This window comes from Pelodiscus sinensis, chromosome 4 (assembly GCF_052426305.1).
Source record: "Pelodiscus sinensis isolate ZL-2025 chromosome 4, ASM5242630v1, whole genome shotgun sequence".
Classification (NCBI taxonomy): Eukaryota; Metazoa; Chordata; order Testudines; family Trionychidae; genus Pelodiscus; species Pelodiscus sinensis.
In genome coordinates this window covers 108,847,927-108,865,658 of record NC_143055.1, presented here as the reverse complement: position 1 = coordinate 108,865,658, position 17,732 = coordinate 108,847,927, and the positions used below count along the sequence as shown (strand labels likewise).

The window sequence follows — 17,732 nt, the reverse complement described above, 5'->3', positions numbered from 1 at the left end:
ACCAAAAGGAATAAATAAATAAATAGGAATAACTATAATTTGAGTAACTCAGTTTGTGGGTGGTCAGTTTGTTCTAATATTCAAGAAGTGGTTCTCAGCAATGTCTAAAAACCAGGCCCTTTTTACTGCATCTCAGTTTGGACACCCACAGTCAATGTTGGCCTTTGAGGAGAAATGTTTTCTGGCAGGATATTAAAAACAACAACTGATTGAAGCTGTTCAGAGGTTAGGAACGTTACCCATTGGGACTATTTCTATGAACAAGTGGCCCGAATGGAGGTGAGTTAGTCAGAAGTGCATGAAATTGTACTCACATGGTTCTGAAATTTATCAAACAGATATCACCTTATGTTTGTGTATCTAAATAAAGACAGTATATAGGAATGGACAGTTTTCAGATACTGCAGTTTCTTTTAATGGCATCTCACCACTCTATGGATCTACCTAGTTCTTCTATGCATGACTGACAGGTTTTCTGGCGGGTGACAGGAGAATAAACATCATTGAAAAACTGATTGCATCCTGAAAGGACACCACTGTTCTCCTGAGAGTAGATCAAACTGGCCTTTTTGCGATTTAGCCTACTGATCGAGAAATGACTCCACTAGAGGACATTCAAAGTGAAGTGTCAGGCAACCTAGTCAGGTATTTTGTTTTCCTTTATTCCCATGTAGAAGCTGGGAGGCCATCTATGTTGCATATATTTGATTGTATAGTTAGTTTACAGTCTGAAGACAAGAATGAAAGTACCAATGGATAAAGTGAGGAACTAGCTAATGTTCCTTCTAAAGGCAGTAATTTTTCACAGCCTTTAAATAGAAAATAGAAAAATTAGATAAAATATAAAACAAACACTACTTAGAATTCAGAACACACAGTAAATTTAGCAGTAAATTTGTGACCTTGACAATCCCAAAACAAGCTCCCACTAAAATAATTTAAACCTCTTGTAATTTATCAAACATTTAGCAAGACAAAGAATGTTTAATACTTTGCAAATGTTGTGATGTTACCTTATTACAATATGACCATAAGCCATTGTTGCTACTGCTATTATATAATTGCAACAAATCTTATGCCAAGTATGACACGGCCAAATATCCTGCAGGTTAACTGACCCAGGGTCAACCTGCAGAGATATGTTAGGAAAGTATGTGAATGGTAATTAAGGCCATTCAGTGCTAGTTAATGTGAAATGCAAATCAATATAATTGGAAATTAGAGGTAATACTAATTCTATGTACAGGATGAACCTCTGTATTCTGGGACTGTCTGGTCTTGTTGGACTAGAAAGCCCTAGTGGCAGAGGTTGCTGGTAGCAGAGAGAAGCCCAGTTTCCACCCCTCTCCCCTCCACCCCCCAGTCTTGCAAACTTCTTTGACTGGGACCAGTTAGGTCCCAAGGGTGCCAGACCAGGGAGGCCCCACCTATATCAACTTATAACTTGTTAGATGTTAGCCATGTAAAACAGACAGTTCCTGTTTATTACCATAGCTGGTGATTCAGAGATCAAGGGGAATATTAACATGTATCTGGATCTTGGGTGAAAATGTCATTGTCTATATGGCAAGTCTACAATAGCACTTTACAGCACTGTAACTTTCTAACTCCGGGCATGAACACACACACACAGGCCCTGAACACAGCATATTACAGCACTGTAAAGCGCCATTGTAAACCAAACTACAGTTCTGGGAGTCACACTTCCAGCGCTGTTAGCTACTCCTCTCCTGGAGGTGGTTTTCCTGGAGAGCTCTCTCCCAGTACTTGTGCCATAGTCACACTGTTTCTGGGACTATGCTTTAAATTGTTAAGTGTAGACAAAGCCTTAGTCTCTTTAAATTTTGTGATCAACTGTTTAATGGATGTGTTATGTTATGGTAATTACCATGTTTAGGAAACAAAGTTACATCAAAACCCTACTGTTAACTCAGGACTGAATAATCAAAAGAGCTTGAAATCTGTAGAAAACCTCTTTGGGCCTTGACTCTTTTTCTCTCCTGTCTCCTTGGATGCTTGTGGGGAAAGCTGCTCATTAAGAAATGAGATCCCAGGATATTTGACTGCCCCTGTAATGGCGGTGGACTCAGTATCTCAGATCTGCTCAGGGTTTCATATAGAGGAAACCTATACCATAAGGTCTGAGATCTCAGGCACTGGCTGATATCACCCTGCATATGGACATTGGACTAACCTTTAAAGTGAACTTTAAAAGAACGCTTTGCAATTACAAGATTACCATCTGTTATGTATCTCATCCTCTAATATCCTAACAAAGGTGTTCAAGTGCCACCAGACTCCCTGTAATGTATCAGTCTCAATAACTGAACTTATGTCTGTATGTAGATTGATATAACATTTTTAAAAATTATAGTCAATAAGAATTGGCTTTAAGTGTGTTTTTTGGGAAAGATTTCGGTCATATCTTGACCCAGGAATGTGGCTGGTCCTTTGGGATCAGAAGCAGCTTTAATTGTGGATTCTGATTTTCCTAACCACTCACCACCAGTAGAACTCCTTACAGGGATGCCACAGGGGAACTGGAATGTCTAAGGGAATGCTTGTAGGACTTGTTAGCCAGTGTGGTAAAGCAGAAGTTGTGACTGTGTAGGGGTGCCTGGTAACAGAGGAAGGCCGGTCTTTGCGGTGGCAGCCCACCCTAAGCAATTTTCCTTCAAATGGTACTCAGTAATATCCCACTAGAGCTCCACCTTGCTACACCTGTACAGTACCTTTTTAATCCAAGGATGATACTACAGAGTACTGACAGGAAAAGATGAAGCCTCACAACAGTGCCCTGAGGTGTAGCTATACAGGCATCAGGCCCCTGACTGGCAGGGTAGAGAAGGGAGCAATTGTCCAGGAACTAAGTGTTTTTAGAGGGCTCAAGGCCGTACAATGGGATTAGGCAGGATTCCTGCCTACCTTCAGTCTACTCCCAGAAGTGGCTGGGCCATGCAGCCCCTGGGATAGCATTTCCACACATTGCTGTGCCCGAGTGCTGGCCCTTTGGAATCAGCAGCAACTGTAGCTGGGAATACTCAGGGCACATCTACACTAGGACATTATTTATTTCAAAATAACTATTTGGAAATAGCGCGTCTACCCTACAGGGAAGCCTCGAAATTAGTCTGAGACAGACTCCCTTAAGATGGATGCGCTACATCGATTTAGAGCCCCAGGAAGCACAGGGGAGTAATTACTTTGAATGGCTCTGGGAAGTAGTTATTTCAAAACAGCAGCAGTGGAGCCTTCATGCTACCACTACTTTGAAATAATTTTGTCAAAATAGAAGTGTTCTTTCTCGTGGAATGCAGGAGTTATTTTGAAATAACCAAACCCTTATTTCAAAATAATGGGCGTGGTAGTGTGGACGCTCCGCTTGTTATTTCGAAACGGGGAGTTATTTCAAAATATGTCCCATGTGTAGACCAGGGCTCAGAGTGAGTGTCAGGGTCGAGGGAATGGTCCTCGGGAAGGGGTGGCAGGGCAAGGGTCAGTTAGCAACCCTGCTGGACAACATGTGGGAGCCCTGACCATGCCAGAAAAGCCCACCCCAGAGCAGTGGTAATGCACTGGGCACCAGCAAGCCTGTAGAGACATTGTTTATGCATGTATTTGGGGAGGGGAAGGGGGGGAGGACAAGGACATTGACTGTTCTTCACTGGGGCCCAGAATTGCTGTGGGCACGCTTTGCTGCTACCACCACCATGATGTGAAGCTGAATGGAGCAGGGTCACACAGAGGTAGGACCAACCTTACAACCTACGTAGAGATGGGGGAACTGGCCTTGTGATATACGCCCAGAGCAGCTCAGAGAACAGACTGACCCCCCACCCCTTCACTTGACAAGAGACAAAGTTATTTCACTTTTTGTAGAGCAGCTGGCCCCTTGCGGTGCTCGACCAGCTGGTCTGAACAGTGACATGGAACCAGGATTCCTGCCGCTCCCTGCCCACCTGCTTGTAGGTGGGAGTATGGGGCAAGCACCCCTGCTCGTCACAATCGTAGCAGGCCTGAGAAGGAAAGGCAGGGGGAGCGACACCTTTACCTCCCTATGGATCGCAGCAGAGGCAACTAGTGAAGGGGGACCGGCCTCACCCCCAGCCACATGATTTTCTCCAGCACAGGGAAAGGCTTCAACAACCCCCCTGTGTCCCAGCCCACCTCTCCCTGCCTATGCTCTGTCCCTGCCCAACTCTTTCCCTCCAAGCAAGGCAGCCAAGGGGACTTAGGGGCAGCACAGGCAGCAAGTAGAATAGTGATAGAAATGTAGCCGGGTTAGTCTGGTGTAGCTGAAGCAAATTACAGGACTATGTAGCACTTTAAAGACTAACAAGATGGTTTATTAGATGATGAGCTTTCATGGGCCAGACCCACTTCCTCAGATCAGTCTTCTCCCCTCCACGCTCAGCAACACGGCAATGGGCTCTGCTCACTCAGCAGCTCTCCTTCCCATGGGCAAGCGTGGGGCAGTCCTGCTCCTCCTCCCTGAGACACTGCCACAGAAGCACAGCAAGCTAGGGCCATTTCTTCACAGGCCCTGCTGCTGGTGGGGAGTTTGTGGTGGTGGTGGTGTGTGTGTGGGGGGGGGGGGAGCTGGGACCCCTGTTCTAGACCAAGCTCCTCCCTCCCATCCATGGCATTTAGTGCATGGATCCCCTGTTGACCTTCCTCCCACCCGTTATGGAACCTAGTAAAGGGCCTGTGAAAATGCAGGCTACAGTTAGTGGCTGAATACAGCCAGATCTCTTGCTTCCCATCCCTAAACCACAAGAGTGCCCCTCTCTTTGTAGCTGGGCCTTGCTATATCAGCACAATTCAGTCATTTTCAAAGTTCCCCAGATACTGCTTTGCCTTAGAAAGCAATAGTTCAACTATCTTTATGGATTTTCCTCTCTCCAGACTTAGTACAGCAACTGGCAGCTGTATCTATTTATCTATGGCAAGATAAAGTTCCCTTGATTTAGGAGCTTCAGCTGGGTAGCCCTATTAGTCTGTAACAGGAAAAACTTAAACAACCAATAATCTAGCAGCATGTTAGATATGGTTGGCCTTAAGCCCATTTGCCCCATTCACCCTGAATGGGGCCCCGCGCCCTGAACCCGAAAGTGTGCCGGGCACTATGGGCGACGAGTTGAATATTCAGAGTCGGGACCCTGCTCAAGCAATATGTGGAGCTGGGTCTCTCCCCCGGCTCTGCCTGGAGTGGGCTCCAGACCTCCCATGCATCCTCCCACCCCGGTACCAGAGCATCCCGATCAGCCCCATCCCAACCCTGCCATGCACGGCTCCAAGTGCGGCTCCCGCTGCTGCCACCACCATGTGTGCCGTTTGCAGGTGAGTGGGGAGGACGCCCAGGTGTGATGTGATGGCACGGCCTGGGACTTTAAAACTCTTTGGCGCCACATTGCGTCGTGTGACCTAGCTCCGGGTTCGGAGTCTGGGGGCCCCGCGAAGTGGAAGGCAGAAGGTAAGGAAGGGGGAAAACTAGGGGGAGGGGGTGGGAGAGGAAGGGGCTTGTGCAGAGATGCAGAGAGGGGGGTGCAGAGGGGGCAGGGGTTTGTGCGGAGAGGGTGGGGGGAGAGGAAGGGGCCAAGAGGGTGGAGATGAAAATTGCCAGGGGGCAGAGCAGTAAGGGAAGGGGGAGGCACCAGGAGGGTGCAGGGCTAAGGGAAGGTGCAGGTGCCAGGGTATTCTGGGGGTGAAGCAGAAGGGCAGACACCTGCAGTGGAGGGACCAGCACCAGAGGAGAGAGGCAGGACAGGTGTGTAGAGGGAGGTGTTAGGAGAGGGGATGAGGAGGGGTAGCTCACATGATCAGAATGGGGCTACAGGAGAAGTGGGCACAAGGGGAAGAGAAGGGCTGGTGGAGGGGGGCATGTTGCAGGAGGGCTAAGGGCAAGAGTCAGGACAGCAGAGGAGGGTGAAGATCTGGAGGGCAGCAGGCACCAGGGGAGCTGATGGAACAAGGGGAGGAGACATGGCAGCAGAGAGAAAAGGTAAAGGTTTATAAAATATTTATTTACTTGGGTGTCACAGTGGCACATCCAAACAAGCCACGAACTCAGTACAGGTGCACAACACAAAATCCATTCTGCTCATGGGAGGAAACTCTTAGGTTATGTCTACACAGGCGGCTTCTTGCACAAGTATATCTTGCGCAAGGGTTCTTGCGCAAAAAACATGTCCACACTGCCATGTGCAAGCTGTGCTTTTGTGCAAGAGCATCCACGGCAATGGGGACACTCTCTTGAGCAAGAAAGCTCCGATGGCCATTTTTAGCCATAGGGGTTTCTTGTGCAAGAAATCCCTGCCGAGCATCCACACTGCCCTCTTGCGCAAGAGAGCTTACACCAGTTAGAAAAGAATGTAGCTCTTGCGCAAGACACCCTCTCTTACCACACCGTACTGTAAATGTCCTTGCGCAAGACCAGGCGGGCAGTGTGGCTGCTCTGTGGGTTCTTGCACAAGAACGGCTGTACTTGCACAAGAAGCTGCAAGTGAAGACATAGCCTTAGGGGGAACACTTCCCCCAGTCTCTCTGCCCCCGAGTTAATGTCACACACATTGGGTTAATGCAATTGCAGGATAGTTGCATGAGGGGGGTTTGGTGAGGGACAAATTAATCCCTTTTGGTAGGAGGATGGAGGGAAAAGTCCTTCAAGAGGGGTGACATGACACCTTTTACTTCTGGTCATGTGTCCATCTTACCCTGAGAGTGTTACCTCCAGAGGCCTGGCTAATGGGGGTCAGGGAGTGTGGCTAATGGGGGTGGGGGTGTAGTTAACAGGGGTCAGGGGGTGTGGCTAATGGGGCACTAACCAAAAATTATAGAAGTCTGCTGCTCCTGCCAGCCCCGGAGGATGAGTGCGTTGACTGCCTGCGCTATAGGAGGTGAGAGTTTAGCACAGGGTTTTCCTGTGCTGCGGAAGGGGGTATGGGATTTTTTGCGGTGGGTTTTTGTCTGCTCAACCAAAAATTTCGAGCCCCACGTTGAAATTTGTGCGCTTTTTTTTTTTTTTTTTGCTCAACCAAACTTGTTGCAGTGCCCTTTTGAAATTGTTTGAATTAGGTCCCGCACTTCCTAAAGCCGGTCCTGATGGTAGATATGAATAAAACACGTAGATGGTATCAGGCGCTATTGGTTGTCTAATTTGTGTCTTGATTTAGAAATCCTAAAAACAAATTACAATTGGCACTAGTGTTCATTGCTGAAGTTTATGCCAAATATTATAGCTTGGGAAGAGTTTGACATCACATTGAAATATCTTGATAAACATTTGGCAATAAAACCTATTGGTCATTATTTAACAACATTTGCCTAGCAGCTTATATAAAGCTGATCTCCGCACCTGCTTCTTAAGCCCAGTAGTTCAAGGAATGCAGTGAAAAGGACAGGAGCAAGTCATGACTGTTTGCTTTTTCACTGCATCTTTCTAGCCTCATCTCCTGCACATGAAGTACAGTAATTCCTCATTTAACACTAGGGGGCTGTATCTAGATTACATCCCTTTTCCGTAAAAGGGATGCAAATTAGACACATCGCAATTGCAAATGAAGCGGGGATTTAAATCTTCTGCTTCATTTGCATAAACATGGCTGCCGCTTTTTTCCAGCTCGGGGCTTTGCCGGCAAAAAGCGCCAGTCTAGATGGGGATCTTTTGGAAAATAAAGCCTTTTCCGAAAGATCCCTTATTCCTTATTTTAAGAGGAATAAGGGATCTTTCGGAAAAGGCTTTATTTTCCAAAAGATCCCAGTCTAGACTGGCAATTTTGCCGGCAAAGCCCCGAGCCGGAAAAAAGCGGCAGCCATGTTTACGCAAATGAAGTGGGGAAGATTTAAATCCCCGCTTCATTTGCAATTGCGATGTGTCTAATTTGCATCCCTTTTACGGAAAAGGGATGCAATCTAGACACAGCCTAGATGTGTTTCTGAAAATGTTTGTGCTAAGCGAAAACGTGCTACGCGGGGTCAATTTTCCCATTCAAAATAATGGAAGAGGTAGGGGTTGCATTTCAGGTGGTGGTGGCAAAGTCAATTTTTTCTTGGTGCTGGATCATCGTCAGCATTACATAGCTAGCAACACAAGAGGACTAGCAACACAAGTTGCTGCGGTTTGTTAAAACACAAAGAAACACGTGAGTGAGCAGAGGAGCTCTGTGCCACATGGATTCATCTGCTCATGCGTATTACCACTGTTTTCACCAACTTATACCACTGCACCAAGTAGTCTGCCACTTGATTATTTTCATGTTATTTCGGGGCCAGGTCGTGTTACTCGAAAAAAATTTCCTAAAAAATCGTGCTATTCCAAAAACGTGTTAAGTGGGACGTGTTAAATGAGTAATTACTGTACGTGCATCAGCACAGATTTCTGACTGGGTCAGACTGATGTAAACATCCTCCCTCCCCAGACAACACAAAACCCATAAATGCCCATCCTGCTGCACACAGACAATTTGCCTTCATTAGAATATAGCCTTCATGACATCCTGAGAGATGCTGAAGACTGTTGTAAAGTACAGGCAGTCCCCGGGTTACGTACACGATAAGAACAAACCTACAGTCCCTAAGTTGAATTTGTAAGTAAGTCGGAACTGGTACATATTGCAGGGGAAACTCTAGCCAAACATTTCTCCAGAGCTCAGTTTTATTCTCCCACACCTCACTTCCCTCGGTCCTTTATTCTCAAGCTGAGGTGTCTGCTGAGAAAAGCCGCTCCGCGTCTCCCTGGTCTGCTGGGGGGAAGCAGCTAGTGCAGGGTTGCCTCACCCCGTTTGTAAGTAGGGATCCGATGTAAGTTGGATCCATGTAACCCGGGGACTGCCTGTATAGTTCTCCTGTGGAAACTGACATTAAAAGGGAACCTTCTTTTAATACAAGATCTTTCCGGTGCAGAGTTCACTGAAGTCCATTGGAGTCTTTCCATTGTCTTTAGAACAGCGGTTCCCAACCGCTGGGCTGCGGGACTAGTACTGGGCCACGAACCACTGGCCACGGGACCACAGTGACTCTGGGGGCCAGGGCACACCACCCAGCGCCTCCCCTCTGCTGTGGCTGTTGGGAGAGGCATGTCCTGCTTCTCAGTCAAACAGCACTAGCAAGGGGTTGGGTCTCTTCAGATGCGGAAGAGTGGTTTTCTGCGCAGCAAGAGGGCCACACAGAGCCCAGCATGGCACCCTTAGAGCAGCCACGAACTGGGAAGCAGCACAGGGCTAGGTGAGGAGGGTGGGGCAGGACTAGTACTGAGGAGCTCTAAGAGGTTGTGTGCTCTAAGAGGCAGGGGACTGACACAGAGGCACAGGGCTAGTAGTGGGGGCGGGGGGGCTACAGGGACAGGGCTAATATTGGGGACTGGGGCTGGCACTGGGGGTTTGGGTGCAGTGGGGCTCTGGAAACAGGAGGCTAGCACTGGGGTGTCTGGTGGGGGGCTGGTACTGGGCAGGGGTTAGGTGCAAGGGACTCTAATCAGTGGATGGCACTGGGGGGTTGGTGGAGGGGTGGGTGTTCTAGGGGTTAGGAACTGGCATTAGGGGCCAGGGCTTGGGGGACCTGCAACCGTTTATTTGCATATTTGAATATTTGCATAATGAATATACAAATAAAATGTTGCCAGTCCACCAAAAAAAGTCTATGACTGGGTTTGCCGCTCCACAGTATAAAAAGTTAAGGAACCATTGCTTTAGATAACTCAACATCTACAAAAGGTGTTACTACTATCCCTTTGTAAAGATCAAAGAGGGGAAAAGGAGCAGAAAAGCAATTATAACATGACTATTCTTTTAGCAGAAGTGTTGGCCAATCTATGATGCCAAAAAACAACCCATCTTTACTCAAGTTATTGAAGAGCCAGAAAGAATTCCCTTTACTGTTCAGATCTCAGGTTTATTTTGCTAAGGGTGGCTGCTGCAAAATAAAAAAATCCTTCTAGTAAACTCAAATTAGCTCTAGAAGTTGAACATGGTTACATGAAACAAAAATGATTTCCAAAGGAGAACTGCACCTTAAAATTGACAATATCTTTGGGCTAAAAATTATTCTGCTGTTTACGTTCATAGCCACCTACTCATGAGCAAATTCCAAAGATGCCAAACATCATGGAAAAATGAGGCGTGCCACAATGGCCATCAAATAGCTATAACACAAGTGTAGTCTTTATAATAAAGGCCTGTTGTGGCATCAATTGGGATCAAACTAAAACTGCTGCTACGGAAGAGTCAAATTACACGAGTTTTAGTTCCCTCTGACCAATGGTATTGGGCAGGTATCCCATAAAAACGGTGTGCGTATTTAGCAACACAGGAGTCTGATTCTGCACTCAGTTACACCTGTTCAGTGCAACTAACTTTGACTGAAAATCAGTGCAATTATAATACAATCTCATGATCGGGATTTCGATGGTCCAGCTTGTGTGTATAGGTGGGTCAAAATCTCTTGCGGTGCACATTATTGAAGCTGTACCAGGAAACAATTTGGCCTCATTTCAAGTCTTTAAGGAAACACTCCTATAGCAGAGGTTCTTTGTTTTCTTCTCATCTCTTCCCTCCTCAGTCTGCCCTGTGCTTTGCCATTGGCTCAGACTTGTGAGAAACTCCTTCAGAACCTGTGCAGAGTGCAGGAGTATCACCAAGAACAGTACCATATTGCATCAGCAGCTCTTTGGGTCCTAAATTTTAGCCCATTCAAACTTGAGATGTGGGTGCTGGGATTTTCTGTAGCTCATCCTTCCCTCCTCCCCTTTTAAAAGGCTCATTTTTCATTGTATGCCTCATGGGCAATGGGCCATCCAGCTACAGTATGTAAAGATGCAAAGGGGCTTTTCCACTAGCACAGCTTTTACAATAGATGTCTATTATTCAAAATAAGGCAGGCAGTTTTATAAGGCCTGCGAGTGCACATTTCCCAGTCTGCTGTTTCTTAAATTACCAGGAATGCAAAAATAACCAATCGTTCGACCTCTTAAATCACAAATTGGATAGGCTCACCATTAAAAAACACACTCTAAATGTGTTTTCCATTATTTAGCTCATTTAGCATGTTCAGCAGTGAGCATTCGGATGTTTTGTATATTTTTTCCACAGAAGGCATTTGATGCTTTTCCAAGCCATGGGGCTGTTTAAAGGACTGAAGTACAACTGGCATAATGCTAATGGGTCACCTGGATGCAGACTAAGGATGCAGTGGGCTCAGATAATTGTTTGTAGTGAAGGTTTGGGTGGTAAAGCACTAATATGTACAGTATAAAAACCTTTGTGCTTATACACATGGGTGTGTGTAAAATATCTAGTATACTTATTAATCGGGGATGAATTTTATGGGTAATTTGCCTCAAATTGAAAATGGTATCCAAGGTTCAAATATGAATTTTCTGTAAGAGGAAATAATTTTTCTTGTAAACTTTAGCGTGTAGGCTTTTCAGAAGCACTTAGACCAACCTCACCCTAGATTTCACAGAGAGGAGTTAATGATCAACTCTCTAGAAAACCCTACCCTAAGCATGTGAATAGGCATCCCTTCTACTATACCCTACAAAATGCCTGTTTGTCGTCTTAGTGCTAAATCTGCACACACACACCCCTTTACTTTAGGTTTTTCACTTTGAAGACCTTGGCAACTTGCAACTCTCAGCAGCAAGAGTTCTCGTCACAGGTTGGACTGGAGCTGGTCTCTCCAGGGTCTTCCAGCCCCCAGCTACAGCTGCCTAACATACAGCTATTTTGAATGCCCTAGCGTAAGCCCAGCTTGCTTCCAGATGCAGTGGAGACATGCCCCAAGAGCCCATGCTATTGCCATTTTCCCGGCTCATGTACAACTTCCTTCCCCACCCCCATCCCCACACAGTGCCCCCCCCCACTCCATGTTTGTTGACAATTCCCTTATAAAACTACCCCCGTGTCCCTTATTATGGTCTACTTCCCATTCCACTGCTCAAGGTTTCCACAGCAGTAGTTCTGTGGCTTCAGACTTCCATGGGCATGTGATTTCAGTATGTCATACTTATTGTATTTGCACAATTACTACCTAGGTTAGCCCCGTAGTCTCAAATTGTCACATGGCTTAGATGTTGCCCTGCTAGCTGGGGTTGATATTGTAGAAGATGCAGCCCTGGATTAAAAAAAATAGTTTCCCTTTTGTTTTCCACCTGAGGATCCAGAGGTGGAGAGGAGAATGAAAGATGGACTACACTCATCCAGAGGAAATGAAAGAGGGATGAGATCCAGAAAACAAGTGAGAATGCAGGTGGTTAAACAGGTTTTGTAATGACAATTATTTCTGCCCTTGGTTTCCTCAAGGAAGGAATGCATACAAAATGTGTTTCATTAAACTAGGGTTCCAAATCCGTTTCATTGAAGTTTCTGAAAAATATTTACATGTCTAGAGTATGGATGAGTGAAAAGTACATAGTCTGTGACCAGATAAAATATCATCTGTAATTGTTTAGATATAGGCAGTGCAATCCTCTTTTTCAAGTCTTGCCAGTAAAGAATGAGACTTACATTGTCATCAGTAACAGAACATTGTTCTAGCAAGACTGTCAGCAGAAAGAAAGGCATGACCAGAAATAGATCATTCTAAACTATGCAGCTGTTTTTGATGGAGATGTGCCGCAGAACTCGATCAATGTTGCTAAAACTTTAGTGAACAGTTTCTTTTCAAAAAGTTTATATGTAGCACAGTTTCTATAACTTTCAAGTTTAACTTCAGGAATCCCATTTTTTGAAAGATTTCCCACAGAAGTTAAAGGGCTACTGCCACCTTAAGAAAAACTTCAAAGTTATAAGACAGAATGATACCTTCTCAGAACTCTAATCCATGGAGAGTCCCACAGGGGTTATGATACTACTCAATGCTCATGATGTATTAAATCCCAGGCCCACGTGTTTAATTGCCAGTTGACCATTGACGTGAACAAGTTTTGCACACACAATCCTTAATTCCCATTTTAAACACCAACGCAGGTAATTTCACATCTTAATACCTAATACACACAAGTAACAGCCCAGCCGCAGACAAAGAAAACTGGATGGCCTTTTGGTCATAGGGCTAATTATGTCATAACATTCCTACCGAATTCACTGCGATAATCTCTCACATTGGAACAGATTACAATAGAAAGGAACAGAAATTAACTTGGGGGAGGAACATTACTGCTGCAGTGAAGAAGAGAGAAGTATGAGACTGGATCAACTCAGGGCTGTCTCTTCAGCAACTCCCTCTGCCACAAGCCCCTGCTCCCAGCCTGCCCTCTCCCCTCCCCCCCACTCAAGCAACATGTGCCAAAGGATTAGGGGGCCTGGTGCGGGGCAGCAGCAGGGGCTTCCCCCTTGCACTCATCATGGCCAGAGCAGCCAACAGCCTGCTTCGCTCCACTCTCCCAGCCTACTGCTGCTTGCCTGTAGGCTGCAGCAGGAAGTGGAGCACCTAAGGGCTGGTGCCAAGAAGAGGACAGTGCTGTGGTGGACCGAAGCAGGCTGCTGGGCTGCTCCAGCCATGGAGGGGGTGGGGGGAAGGGGAGAGAGGAGGGCACAGCTCCTGTTGCCACTCCAGGCCAGGCCCTGTAATCCCATGGTCTGTCCCATCCATAGGACACTTGAGGCTGCTGCTGTAGGGCACCTGCAAGTGCAGGGCCAGAGGTGGCCAAATCATCCTATGGATGGGACAGCTCTGGATACATGAAACCCATGCAGAGTGCATTGATTCATGAAACACGGAATGTTTTCATGGTTTGTTTGAACTGATCTCCGCTTAAACTGAACAGGTATTGACTGCCTGGGGAGAGCATGCGGCAAACTGATGTAAATCTATAGTACCTCTAGTCTGCTACACGAACCCTAATGCTGTTCAGTAAAAGTTCCTTGGTACAGTGGTTCTTAACCTTTCCAGACTATAGTACCTCTTCCAGAGACCGACTTGTCTTGAATACCTGCTTCACCTCGAAATTGCTTGCGAGAGTGCTCCAGCATACTATTACTGAAAAGTGCTTTCATTTTACCGTATAAGCAGTTATTTGAGATATTAATATTGTACTTGCATTTCAGTGTATAGTAGACGACATTTTCATTTGACTGACTTCACTAGTGCTTTTTATATAGCTCAACAACCTATGCAAATGAGTGGGCCGCAAATTAGTTGCGACCAAGATGGTCTCCTGGGATAAGATAGTTTTGCTAACTGCACTTGTGTACCTAAAGTTTGTAAGGTGTGCCAACTGAACCATAGTAGAGGGCTCCCATGGCACCCAGAGTCAATGTTGCATGCAATCAGCTTGCACCTCACTTCATTTGTGTGTCTGTTTAGCAATACCATGGGGGGGGGGGGGGGTACTGACTCAAAGAAAAGCAGTAAAATCTGACAACTCTGCACATGGGAAAACAAGTGTCTTGTGGGCCACATAGAACCCCAATGAGCAGGTTGCCCACCACTGATATTGCCTGTTGTAAAATTAGGCAAATGTCTAATAGCTAAGAGGATTTGATATACCTCCAGAAAACCTCTGTATCCCACCCGGGTTGTGTGTACCCTGGTTGACCTGTAGCTGTTTCAAACTGGCAAGAGGGAAAAGGAACACTTTCCTTCCACCAAAGGAGTGATCTAGGGTAACGTTTAGCCAAGCTATTCTCATTGGAAAGCAAGACAGAAGACAGCCTTCACCTTTGGTGTGAAATAAGTAGCATAAACCGGTGCACCCTGTGCACCGACAATCTGAGTTCTACTGCAGCCCTGAATTCTACCACCATCAGAAAAAGCTGCAGAAGTGTCAGGCCAATGTAAATCCAAAGGATTTTAATCCATGTGCTATGAAAATGAACGAGTTTAATATATTCCTGATGGTGGCCATTGTGTATATAAATTTAAGTACAAGTGTGTTCTGGATCTTCCCCCCTATTTATGTTGTGTCAGAGGCCATTCTATTCTCCATAGGTTTATACCATGTTCATTACAGTGACAACAATGCACAAAGGCAATATAGAAATAGCATGGAAAAAGCTGCTGCTGTGCAAGCGTCAGTTGGCCTGTCCCTTCATTTGTGTAAAAGTCCTATTTGGTGGTTTGCACCCAGGAGACAAAAAGGGCCAAGGAGGGGATATGAATCACACCCTCCCCCCACTCCCCTGGTGATGGGGCTAGCTGACTTTCCTAACAAGACCTAATAGACCAGAACCAAAAAAGTTGTATTGGCATAGTGGTATCTGGTGTTTCTGAAGCCACACAAAACCTCATTTTGGGGAACTCTTAACTGTCACTGTACCACCCACTAATGGCTATTGCTTTCTCATGCTTTTTGGTTATAGAGATTAACTAGTCCCATGTTATTAACAGAAGTGAGAGTCCACGTCTCAGTGTACTGAAGAGGGAAAGCAATGCACTCCATTGGATAGGATGCAAGGCTAGAAGTGAACAGATCCAAGTTACCCACTTTTGACATTGGCTTCCTCTTAAGTTTTAGAGGAGTCACTTCAATTGATTGACTAGTGCTATTGTACTGCTAGGAGTTCCAATCATGAGTGAAGACCCTTGGTGTTAGGCTGTATACAAGAAACTATAGTTTTAAGCCCGAAAGTAAGTGTTTGGCTGAATTAAAAAAACATTCAGAAGGCATTAGAATTGGTTTTTAGAACACGTGCAGATGCATGGTGGAATTAACTCTGCCTTTGTGAACTTTGGAGTTCCCTTGGAAAGCAGACTACACTTGCCTCAAATTAAAGCAGTTCCACCTCCATGCAGACAATTGCAGTGTACTACTTTTTGCATGCTTCTAATGACTATCCCACAGTATTTTGCAGGTCGCCCATTACTGATTTGTTTTGTGAGACTATGCCCAGTGGTCAAGTTTCCAGGAGGACCCTTCTCCACTTTAAGACTGTGCAGAGCCAGATTTTGTTTATTGCTCCTGCACCCCAGTATATTATACTAGCAGTACAACCATATAGCACTTCAGATGAACAGCCTCCACAACCCTCCACCCCCGGTCTCTTGCAGTTGCCTGGAGCGGAGTTCCAAAAAGCTGCCTCAACAAGGAATAGCCACAAGAATGGGGACCTTTCTGTGGACACTCCAAAGCACATGTGAGCAAGGGGTCATGATTGGGACACTGATCAGCATGAGAGAAAAAAATAAAGCAAGCAACTCTGGAGACACGATACTGAAATGAAGGCTAAAGGAGACTATCCAACAGAGGACATGTGATGTGTCATTGAGGACTTGGAAAGGATTCGACACCCTCAGGTTGTCATCCCAGACACCATTCATGCAGCAGTGGCTCTGCACACTCATAAGAAAAAAAATTGACTAGGCTCATCAGAAACCTAGCAGGAGGATGCTGGAGAGACGCTGCTTCCTAAGAACCAGGATCTTTGTGGGACTCAGGAAATGGATGGTGGCAAGCTGGAATGCTAGCTTTCATTCTGCCCTGGACTCTAATTGCTACCCTGAATACATGTTCCTGACCTTCTTCCCCAAGATGTGTGTGTTCTCTGCTGGACACTTGCCTCAGTCTCACCTATACTGGAGAAACTTTCCTCCAGATATTGTGTGAAACACAAAGTCATGATTGAAACATTTTTTTGCTGCTGCCGCCAATGTATTCCCTAAACAGCACCAGCCTTTCAGAAACTTGACCACAATTCTGCAACTATTCAGGAGACAGAACATTTTAACTCAGTCCACGTAGCCACTGTATAATTTTATTAGTAAGGGATAAGATTGGTCTCCAGAACAACTTGACCATTAGAATCTACAGAGCTTCTGCAGGCAAGCTTCTTTCTCCATTCATTTAAGGAGTACAGGCAGTCCCCGAGTTACGCAGATCCGACTTATGTCGGATCCGCAGTTACAAACAGGGCTTTTCTCGCCTCGGAGGACGGGAGCGGCAGGACGCCCAGATGCGCGGCGGTCCACCTCCCCCATCCTCCGGGGCAAGAAAAGCTGCTCCCCGTCTCCCTGGTCTGCAGGGAGACAGGGAGCACAGCCTTGGAGCACGCCCGCAGCGGGACAGCCCGGGCGCGCTTGAGCTGTCCCCCTGCGGGCGTGCTCCGCGGCTTTGCTCCCCGTCTCCCGACCAGCAGATCAGGGAGATGGGGAGCAAAGCCTCGGAGCACACCCGCAGTGGGACAGCTGCGGCGTGCCTGGGCTGTCCCGCTGCGGGCGTGCTCCAAGGCTTTGCTCCCCGTCTCCCTGGTCTGCAGCAGCTGAATCAGGACGCCTGGGGCAGAGCAGCTGGGCTGCTGCCGGGTTGGTCCGAAGCAGCGCTGCGGGACCATCCCGGCAGCACCCCAGCTGCTCTACCCCAGGGGTAGGCAAGAAAAGCCTGGTCTGCTGGGGGGGGCACTAGCTGCACCCCCTCCCCCAGCAGACCAGGGAGACGGGGGTGGCGGGACCGCCCAAGTCCTCCACGTCTTTGCTCTGTCTCCCTGGTCTGTTGACCTGGGAAACGCGGAGCAAAGCCACAGAGCACGCGGGCAGCGGGACAGTCCAGGCGCGTTGCGGCTGTCCCACTGCTGGCGTGCTCCGCGGCTTTGCTCCTCATCTCCCTGGTCTACTAGGCTTTTCTTGCCTACCCCTGGGGAAGAGCACCTGAGGGCTGCCGGGTTGGTCCCGCAGCGCCGCTCCGGACCAACCCGGCAGCACCCCAGCTGCTCTGCCCCAGGCGTCCTGATTCAGCCACTGCTGGTCAGTTTCAGCAGCGGCTGAATCAGGACACCTGGGGCAGAGCAGCTGGGGTGCTTCTG

At 46.9% G+C, this 17,732-nt stretch overlaps 1 long non-coding RNA gene across 1 annotated transcript in view; it reads left to right on the top strand.

The window, feature by feature from the left end:
• LOC106731715 (uncharacterized) overlaps positions 1-16,944 on the top strand; it is a 212,975-nt gene extending 196,031 nt beyond the window's left edge. Inside the window, exons 2-3 of the long non-coding RNA XR_016349485.1 lie at positions 12,151-12,243; positions 15,779-16,944. This is a non-coding gene — a long non-coding RNA (uncharacterized LOC106731715). The remainder of the gene's footprint in view (positions 1-12,150; positions 12,244-15,778) is intronic.
• Positions 16,945-17,732: the final 788 nt, after the last annotated feature.